Source organism: Elephantulus edwardii, unplaced genomic scaffold (genome assembly GCF_000299155.1).
Source record: "Elephantulus edwardii isolate Elephantulus edwardi_28Jun2011 unplaced genomic scaffold, EleEdw1.0 scaffold00252, whole genome shotgun sequence".
Lineage (NCBI taxonomy): Eukaryota > Metazoa > Chordata > Mammalia > Macroscelidea > Macroscelididae > Elephantulus > Elephantulus edwardii.
In genome coordinates this window covers 3,125,625-3,135,435 of record NW_006400002.1, presented here as the reverse complement: position 1 = coordinate 3,135,435, position 9,811 = coordinate 3,125,625, and the positions used below count along the sequence as shown (strand labels likewise).

Sequence of the window (9,811 nt, the reverse complement as noted above, 5' to 3'; positions counted from 1 at the left end):
AACATATTGATCAAAAATCTTGCAATCACTTTGGAAAGTGGTACTATTCCTTCTTAAAAATTTGAGAAGAGAAATACCATTTGAGCTAGCAATTCAACTACTAGGTTTATTATGACAACAAAGAGATAGAAATAGTTTAAATACTTATCAAGAGATGTACAGGTAAACAAATTATGCCAATAATAGAGTCCATTATTTCACATTGCATTTTTTTTAAAAGAGCAAACATGTTTATTTTGTGTACAAAAACATGCCCATGACCCTGCATGGCACATACGTGGTCAGATTTAGGCCTTAGGAGGGGGTTAGACCTGCGCTTAGTAAGTGGGTGTGAGGCTCCCCCAACAGACCTCAGCTGAAGCTGCTGATTCCAGATGGTGGAGGAAGGAGGCAGAATGGTCAGGTGAGGTGGCAAGTGGCTTTGGGTGAAAGACATAGGTAGCTGAGGGCAGTGTCCTTAAGGGGCTTGACCCCCATCCCTCTGTCCTTAGCAGGACTCACTTTTGCCGCAGCTTTTTGATAAAGGAGACCTCATCCCGATTCCGGATGCCATAGTCTCAGAGCTTCTTCCTGTCGTCTGTGAGCTTCTCTCCTGTGAAGGTCAAATAGTATGTCCTCCACACACAGGACCAGCTGATGTGCTGAATGCCCCCTTCTCGCTCCTGCCGCAGCTGTACATATCTCTGAATGGCCTTCTTTAGGTCCAGGACCGTGGCATTCTGTACAACCACCACAGGCATGACCTCCCTGTCCATCTTGCACACTTGGACTGTCATGGCCTGGCCATACTCCAGTGCTATCTGAGAACTGACCTCTTCCAAAGTTACCTGGATTGGGAGATCGCAGAGCAGCGGGTCCTGTACCACCATGGCCAGACCCTCTTGGAACACGTCCACAACCTCTGAGTGTGGCAGCGTCTCATCATCATCTTCATCTTCAACCAGCATCTCTGGCCGCTGCTTGGCCTCGGCCTCTGCCCCCTCCAGGACTAGGCTGCAGCCCTGGTCTCAAACGTGGATGCTGGTCTGAGCAGAGATGTGTGAATTCACATTGCATTTTCTAAAAAAAAAAAAGAAAAAGAAAAAGAAAAGACAAGACATAAAAAAATGCAGCATTAAAGTGCTATGAAATATCTAGGAAATACTTTATTACCTGGATTTACCTGGAAGACTTTATGTTGAATGAAATAGCATAATTTTGAAAATATAAATATTGTATGAGTTCACTACTGTAAAAAAGAACTCTGGTGGACCAGTGGTTAAGTTGTGCTGCCAATCAAGAATCAAATGCTTCACAGAAGTGGTTATTGTTAGGGACCATCGAGTCAACTATGACTCATAGTGACCCTATGAACAAAAGATCTGAAACCTGTTTTATTCCGCTCTATCCTCACACTTCCTGACACACAAGAGCCTATTGCAGTGGTCACCGTGTCAATCCACCTGGTTAAGGGTCTTCCCCTCCTTCTTTGACCCTCCACTCTTCCTAGCATCATGTCCCTCTCAAAGGAATAACACGTCCTAGCAACATGTCCAAAGTTTGTGAGGTGATGCCTCATCATTCTTGGCACCAAAGAGCAGTCCAGTCGTATCATCTCTCCAAAACATATTTGTTAATTCTTTTGGCCATCCATGCTCAGTGCTCTCCTCCAATATCACAGATGAAAGGCATCAATTCTTCTGCCCTCTTTATTCATTGTTCAGCTCTCAGATGTATAGCAAGTGATTGGAAAGACTATGGCTTGAATCAGACACATCTTAGTCCTCAAACAGACATCGCTACTCCTTAATAATTCGGAGAGGTCCCTAACTGCAGATTTCCCCAGTGCAATGTGTCCCCTTCTTTTCTGACTGTGGCTACTAAAGGTGTTAATTGTGGATCCAACTAAGATGAAGTTTTTAACAACTTCAATCTCTACTCCATCCTCATGATGCTACCTATTGGTCCAGTGGTAAGAATCTTTGTTTTCTTTTATTGAGATGCAATCCAAATTGAAGGCTGCATTCCTTCATCTTCTGCAACAAGTGTTTCAAGTCAAGTCCACGTTCTGCAAGTAAGGTTATGTCATCTGCATAATTCAGGTTATTGATGAGCCCCCTTCTAATCCTGGTGCCACATTTCTTTTTATGGGAGTTGTTATGTCAGAATGGATCCATCGTTGACCCTCCTGTGGGTTTTCAAGGGTAGGAAATAGCACAGATTGCCCATCTTTCTCCTGTGGAGTAGATGGTGGATTCCAACCATGTGCTTTTTGGTTAGCAATATAATCCTTACCCCTAAGCCACCAGAGCTCCCTGTTCCATGGCAGAAAGATGGACAATCTCTTCTTCTGCAACGTACAACCTCGAAAACCTGCTGGAGGGTCAGCTATTAATCGGTACCAACTAGACAACACTTAACTACAAACAACTACAAAAGGCCAAGTTTTACACATAGAGAGAAGTATTCTTTGATGTCCACAAAGGGTGAGAGAGGAGAGAAAAGGAAAACCACTAACTAGATTAAGAAAAGATATATTTTTTTATTTTATTATTTTTGTGTGCATGTACCGTCAAATCAGATCTGACTGGTACAGGAGGAGATTGTCCCTCCTTCCCTGGCAGAGCATCTGGTGGATTTGAATCGTGTGCCTCTGGGATTGTAGTTGCAGCTCCTTGCCACTAGGCCACGAAAAGACAATTTTATTGAGTGAAAGGAAAGGCAATCTAAGAAAAAGGAAGCCATTGGCATAGTATCGTTAAGGGCAACGAAAATATGGAGAGGTACACAACAGACGAGTAGAAACAATTAGTTAGAAGAGTTAGTGGATAAACAAACCCCAGCCTCCACACCTCTGATGACCAGATGTAACTGATTTTGCCTACCTACCCCTGCTGGCTGCAAGCAGTGCCCAGGCATAAGCTGAGGAGCCAGGTCCGGAGGCCTGGAGTGCCACCTTCACCAAGGAGCAACCATATAACAGATGGAAGTGACTGGATCCTGAGCCATCATATTAGAGGTTAGTTAGAGACCGTGCCTTGTAGTAGTTGGGAAGTAGTTGAGGTTGTAGTTGGAAATATCAATACTGACTACTCCCAACAAAGGCCAGACAACCTTCAGGTTTCTGGACCTTGTGCATCTGCTTTGATATAGGAATCCCTGCCATCTGAGCCATGATATCTAAATGCTTGCTTGTTCTACTGTTTGTTCTTTTCTTTCTTTTAGCTTTCAAATGAATATTGTATATTTTACTGTCATTTAATATTGACTACATACTGAATAGCAATATACGGTGTCCCAAATGAAGTGTACTGACTGTAATAATGATGCTTAACATATAGCAAAATTTCAAAACTCAAATGAATGAACACTAGTGACAAAGCTTGTCTCTAAAGTCCATCTTCTAATTGTTGGCTGTTATTGTCCAGGCCCTGCTGCTGCTCTGCTGGCTGTGGCTGCTTTCAGTTCATTGACTATTGCTGGTTTTGCACTATAAACGTTATGTGTGAGGCGTCCCCGTAAAGTGAAGTCCATTAGGGTCCGTTCTGGTGAGTGGGGCGGGGGTTATTCAATGACATTTCTTCACCTTACCCATTTGTTTACCGGATATTCAATCAAATAGGCCTTCACACTGCGATAACAGCAGTGGTGATCCATCTTGCTGGAAGTACCTCTCTGTACCCAAACGACACTGACTACTTGGTATGACAGATTCCTGTAGCACATCCAGGTAAGCAGCATGCCACAAACTGGACATAGAATGATAAATTCCACCAAGCTGCCACTTCCCACCACCTTCCTGTTTGTTCTTTTTTTTTTTTTTAGTCAACAAGTCATGCTTTTTATTTAGAGATTTAAGATGCCTGAAAGTTAACACAAGATATTCTGAAGACTCATTTACAACTAAGCTAATGACTTCCTGTTTGTTCTTAAGGGTATCATTTATCTGTCAGTTTTTGTGTCTTTGGATGTTTCTGCTCTTAACAGCTTAGATGCTTACATTTGCTTGCCTATCAGCTTTGGGTACAGCGTCTATCTCTCAGATGCTGTACTAAATTGGAGCTTCCAGATTATGATAGAGTAGGAAGAAGGATTGGCCGCCTACTTCTGCCTTTGGGAAAAGTGTATGAACAATAGAGCACTCTTAGATGATTAACAAAAGCATTGGAAGCTGAGCCTTATATTGGGAGTCACCAAAAATGAGGCAGAATAGTTAGAATATAACAATAATAAAGGCACTAATAATTAGAAAGTGGAGTGAAAGAAGTATGAATGTAAGAAAACTGGACATTGGTAAAAATAAAAGAACATGTAAAATATTGACACTGCCAAGATGAGATGGATTGGCACTGGCCACTTTGAATCAGAAAATTAATATGATTTACTATGCCAGGAATGAAAAAGTGGGAAAAATAAGGATGCATTCATAGGGGGAAACACCAAACAAACCACCAAACCAACATTTATAGATCCATCTTGAAGTATAGTGTTCTGACAGGACACTATCCATATGCATACAAAGAAGACCTGTTAATATCACTCTTAATCAAATACATGCACCAACAACTAAAGACACAGAGAAAAAAATTAGAAGATTTCTACCAACTTTTGCATTCTGAAATTTATCAAACATGCAAACAATAATAATTGATAATTGGTGACTAAAACAAACAAACAAATAAAATAGTTACAGGAATGCAAAAGTTGGGAACAAGGATGAAGGACTAACAGTTGGAAACTATGAGCTGGATAACATGGCACTGTATAAAGAATGATAGAATTTTGTATAGTCAATGATATACTCATTTAAATAACTTTTATAAAAAACACAAACAGCAACTAAAAACATGGGCATCACCTGATAGACTACACAGGAATCAGATTGAGTATATCTGTGGAAAGAATCATTGGAAAAGCTCAGTATCAGCTGTGAAAATCAGATGAGGCGCTTACCGTGTAAAAAGACCATCAACCACTCATATGTAAGTTCAAATTGAAGCCAAAGAAAATGAAAACATCCACAAGGGCCAAAATGTGTTTTCGTCTATCCCACTTGAATTTAAAAATCATTTTAAGAACAGATTTGAGGCCAAACACTAATTAATGAAACTAGATAAGCTGTAGGATATTAAAGATATCATCTATGGAGAAAGCAAAAGATGATTACAAAGATAGTTACTGTTGTTAGATGCCATTGAGTTGAGCACGACCATAGTGACAAAAGATATGAACAAAAGATCTGAACCTTGTTCTATCTTGTGCCATCCTCACACTTTCTGACACACAACAGCCCATTGCAGCAGTCACCGTGTCAATCCACCTGGTTGAGGGTCTTCCTCTCCTTCAGGCTCTTCACCCTTCCCAACATCATGTCCCTCTCCAAGAAATAACACCTTCTAGCAACATGTCCAAAATATGTGAGCACTCCAGCTGCACTCTCTCCAAGACATATTTGTTCATTCTCTTGGTTGTCCATGGGATGTTCAGTGCTCTTTTCCAACACCACAGCTCCTCTCTGGAATTCCAAAGAACAATGTCAGTCTAGAGACTAAGTTGTACCTGATCCAGGCCATGGTCTTCTCAGCTGTTTGATTTGCATCTGAGAGTCGGGAAATGACTAAGGATGGTAGAAGAAGAACTGATGCCTTTGAGGTATGGTGCTGGAGAAGAGGATTGAACACGCATACCATGGACTGCTAAGAGAACAAACCTGTCCTGGAGAAAGTGAGGCCAGGTTGCTCCTTGGAGGCAAGGATTTTTGTAGCATGGGGAGAAGGACATCATGCTTGGAAGGGCAGAGGGTCAGTGCAGAAGAAGACAACTCTGATCAGCACAATGACTCTGGCAATGGGTTCAGGTGTGTCAGAGATGATGCGGTTGGCTCAGGCTACAGTAAGTTTCAAAGCAGTTTTCATAGGATTGTTACGAGTCATAGTTGACTCAATGATATGTAACAATAACAATATCATCCATGCTGGCCATCCTGAAAGAGGTCACAATGTAAGCTCATTGATAGAATGGGAGAAAAATGTGGAACAAAACTCAAAATCATAAAAAAGATCAGATTTTGGTCTGATAGAGTCTGATGGAACCAGGCTATGGCCTATAGTCATCCTTCAAGCCTGGAATGAAATGACTCCTGTGATTCAATGATTAACCAAACAACAGACTTGTCTATAAAGTGGTAAATAATAGCAGGGAGGAATACACGCTCCTTAGAACAATCAGCCATACATGATGAAAAGGGCAGCATTAGTTCAGGACTAAACCTCGGCAGGCCAGAAAGAATAGGAAAAGAAAATGGACGGAAGGAAGCAAGAAGTCAAGGAAGTGGAAAGAGTGCTTTTACAATGTGGGAATTGTAATCAATGTCACAAAACACAACGTGTAGAAATGGTTGAACCAAAATTTATCAAATCATCATAAAAAGTTAATAAAATAACATTAAAAATTAATTAAAACAATTTCCCACCGAATATTTTTATCAGTGCTTTTTTAAAAAACAACAACAACAACAACAACAACAACAACAGCAAAAACCAACCAAACAAAACTCAAAACCTATCAGTGCTTTATTTTGTACTCTTAAATGATCTCTGGTGTCCTATTGGTGAGAAGCTGTGCTGCAATCATTAAGGTATATAGTTTGAATCCACCAGTTGCTCCACGGGAGAAAGATGATCAGTTTCCTCCTGTGCGACTTACTGCCTCTGAAAACCTGCTGGAGGGTCAGCTATGGGTTGGCTCCGACTCCACCGTACATGACAACAACAAGTGATTTTGTTAGAAATCCTCTCGGATGGTCCTGATCTAATTTTATTGCTTAAATTTAAAAATGCTACCATGGCAAGAAACTGCACCACAATCTCAAAGGCATCTGGTTCTAATTCCACCAGCTGCTCCACGGGAGAAGGATGGGCAATCTACACGCTTGATTAACTGCCTCTGAAAACACACCTATGGTCAGCTATGGGTCGATTTTGACTCTACGGTACACAACAACAACGACAATAACCATAGACCTGAATTTGTCCTTACATTAAGGAAAGTAGATTCAGCTCAGCTGTGTTAAAGAATTGTTGTCAATTCTGTCAGCTGGCAAACTACCCTCTCCCCCAATCCCATTAGTATTCATGGTAATGGTAGATGCGCTAGTTCTATGTGACTACTACAGTTCTAATGGCAGTTTTATGGGATAGTCCACAGATTTGGAATGTTTTGGAAACAAACAAACAAACAAAATCAACCCTGACAGAAACTTGTAATTTTGGGTGACAAAATATAAGAAATACTCTGCTGTTACTTCCCCATTCTTCAGCTAACTGAGAAATCAAGAGTTTGAATTCATCAACCACTCAGCATGAAAAAGAGATCAGTCATCTCCTGTAAAGTCTCAAGAGTCTCAGAAATCCAGTGCAAAGTTTCCATGAGCCAGAATCAGCTAGATGGCAGAGGATTTACTTTTGTTTTAATGTTAACTGTGGAGCCCGATGGTGCAGTGGTTATAGCATTTGGCTACTAAGTGGCAGATTGGTGGTTTGGTGCTGTCTGGCTCTGTGGAAGTTGTGGCCAGTCTGCTGTTTGGAAAACTTTGTTCTGTAGTGTTGTTTTGAGTCTGAATCCACTTGTCAGCAGTGTGTACTGTTAACTGACAGAGACAGTGGAGAATTTCAAAGCTAGGAAGCGCCTTGCATAAAGATAATATTGAGTGCTCTCAGAAGGGTTTAGTCATGAAGCAACTTAATTGAGAATACCCTCGGGCGCTGGAGTGACTGAAGACAACACCTGGGTGGTATTACCAGTCTCTAACAGACCAGTGAGCGTGGTCGTTTCTAGGATTTTGAGTTTTACTCCTGTGTTCCTCTCCCTTCATCTAGGAGTCTCTTGGAGTGGTCAGAGTTGGAGCTAGAACGAACCAGTCTGTGACTCTGCTTAGGAATTACAACATGTATTTTGGGAGGATAGTATCACACCCACAAATTGTGCAACCATAATATTATTCTTTTCCAAAACTTTTCCATCACCTCACACAGCAAGTCAGTACCCATTAAACAGTAACTCTTTATTACCCAGTCCTATCCGTGGTAACCATTAACTTACTTGCTGTCCTCATGCGTTTGGTTTATATAAATGGAAAAAAGAAAGTTTGTTCCTTTTAAAATGTTCATCTGCCTTATTTCACTCAGTATAATGTATTCAAGGTTCATCCTTATTGTATTATGCATTAGAACTTCATTGAGTGTAAACCAGTTTCTTTTTAAAGTTTATCTTAACTATTTTCATAGATCTATTTATTCCTGCAACAAAAGAAAACCAACCACTCATTAAATTCTTTCACATTACCTGAGTTTTGGAATATTCTTCTGGCTTCAAATAGAAAAGCAAGCTGGTCAAGTATTGCTTTGAGGACCACACGAGTTAGAGAGACCTCATAGGCACCTGAGTTCTATCTCCCATTGTTAGTAAGGAAATAGGCTCAGGGAGTTCTCATCTAGGGCTCGAATCCATGGCCCTGGGTATGTCCCTTCCTGTGTGAGGAGGGGACTCTGGTGTCCCTGTGACACTGGTTCTGTGAACATTCTTGTGGTTTTGTGTTAAGTCCTCCACTCTCTGTCCTTCCTCAGCAGCAGGACAGAGATCTGGCCCCTCTGAGGAGACCCTCTCTCTGCCTTTGCTCACATGCCCTCTGTGACCAGCATTTTGATGTTACTATTGGGGTCAGCACAGGGTTCATGTAGACATTTCTGTGTTGTACTTCAGAGAGGGGCTTTAGGCCTTTTGTTCATAGGGTCACTATGAGTTGTGCTTGACTCAAAGGCAATAAAAAACCATCACCACCTCAGATATGTAGATACATTTTTTAATTAATAATTTTTTTATTAATTAATTTTAATGAAAGTTTACAGAGCCTTTGGATTTCCATTCATTCATTGTTGCACTTTTCCCTGCCCAACCTTCCCCATCCCCACCACAGTTCACTCTTCTATTTGAAAAGTGAAAGAAAAATTCTTTCATTGTTATACAATCACTCCCCTCAAGTCCACTCCACTACGCAGCCTTTGTTTTTAAGATCTGATTCTTGGCTTGAGTTTCACAAGTGGGGATGAATTGGTAATTGATGAATTTACAGCTGGCCCTTCTAACCCTTTGCCAGATGAGTAACATCGGACAAGGTCCTTAACAGTCTGTGGTGGGCAAACTCAGAAACCACAGCTCCTATTCTTTGTACCCTGTGGAGGCTGGCCAGTTCAGTTTGTAGAATTTTGTACTATGTATAGGGCATGACTCTGGCAGCCTGAGCCTCAGAGTGAAGGAGCAAAACGAAGGCTGTGCACAGTCCTGGGGAAAAGGGAGAGAATTAGCATCCCTCTTTCTGCCTTTAGGTTTTTGTCTCCTAAGCATACTGTGGATCCCTGCCTGGGACGAGGAACAGCTGTTGAATGCGGGCAGAGGAAGCAGCTGACGGGACCAGCCAACTCTGACAATCTAGCCCAGGAGCCTTGCGAGTTTGTGCATACAAACTTTAGCGACCAGCATCTTCAGGGCCAGTTGAAGAAAAGGAATTGATTCCCCACTGCTTTCTGGGCCAGGATCCCAGAACTCAGTGGAGGAGGCGTGGAGAGGATCAGGTGTCTGCAGTAAAGGCGGGAGTAGGGAAATCCAGGATTGGGGATGAGGGATGAGGGGGTGGGGCCAGGTAGAAGGGATAAGATATGTACGGACCAGGGCAGATCCCTGGTCTCTCTCCTCTCTTCCCTTCTCTTCGCAGTCTGATAAATTTACACTTCATCTTTCTGGAGGCTAGGTGGCTCAGTCAACGGAAACCTACAAT

At 41.7% G+C, this 9,811-nt stretch overlaps 1 pseudogene; it reads right to left on the bottom strand.

Moving 5' to 3' along the window:
• Window positions 1–497: 497 nt before the first annotated feature.
• Window positions 498–932, bottom strand: LOC102852058 (annotated as a pseudogene).
• Between the last annotated feature and the right edge of the window lie 8,879 nt (window positions 933–9,811).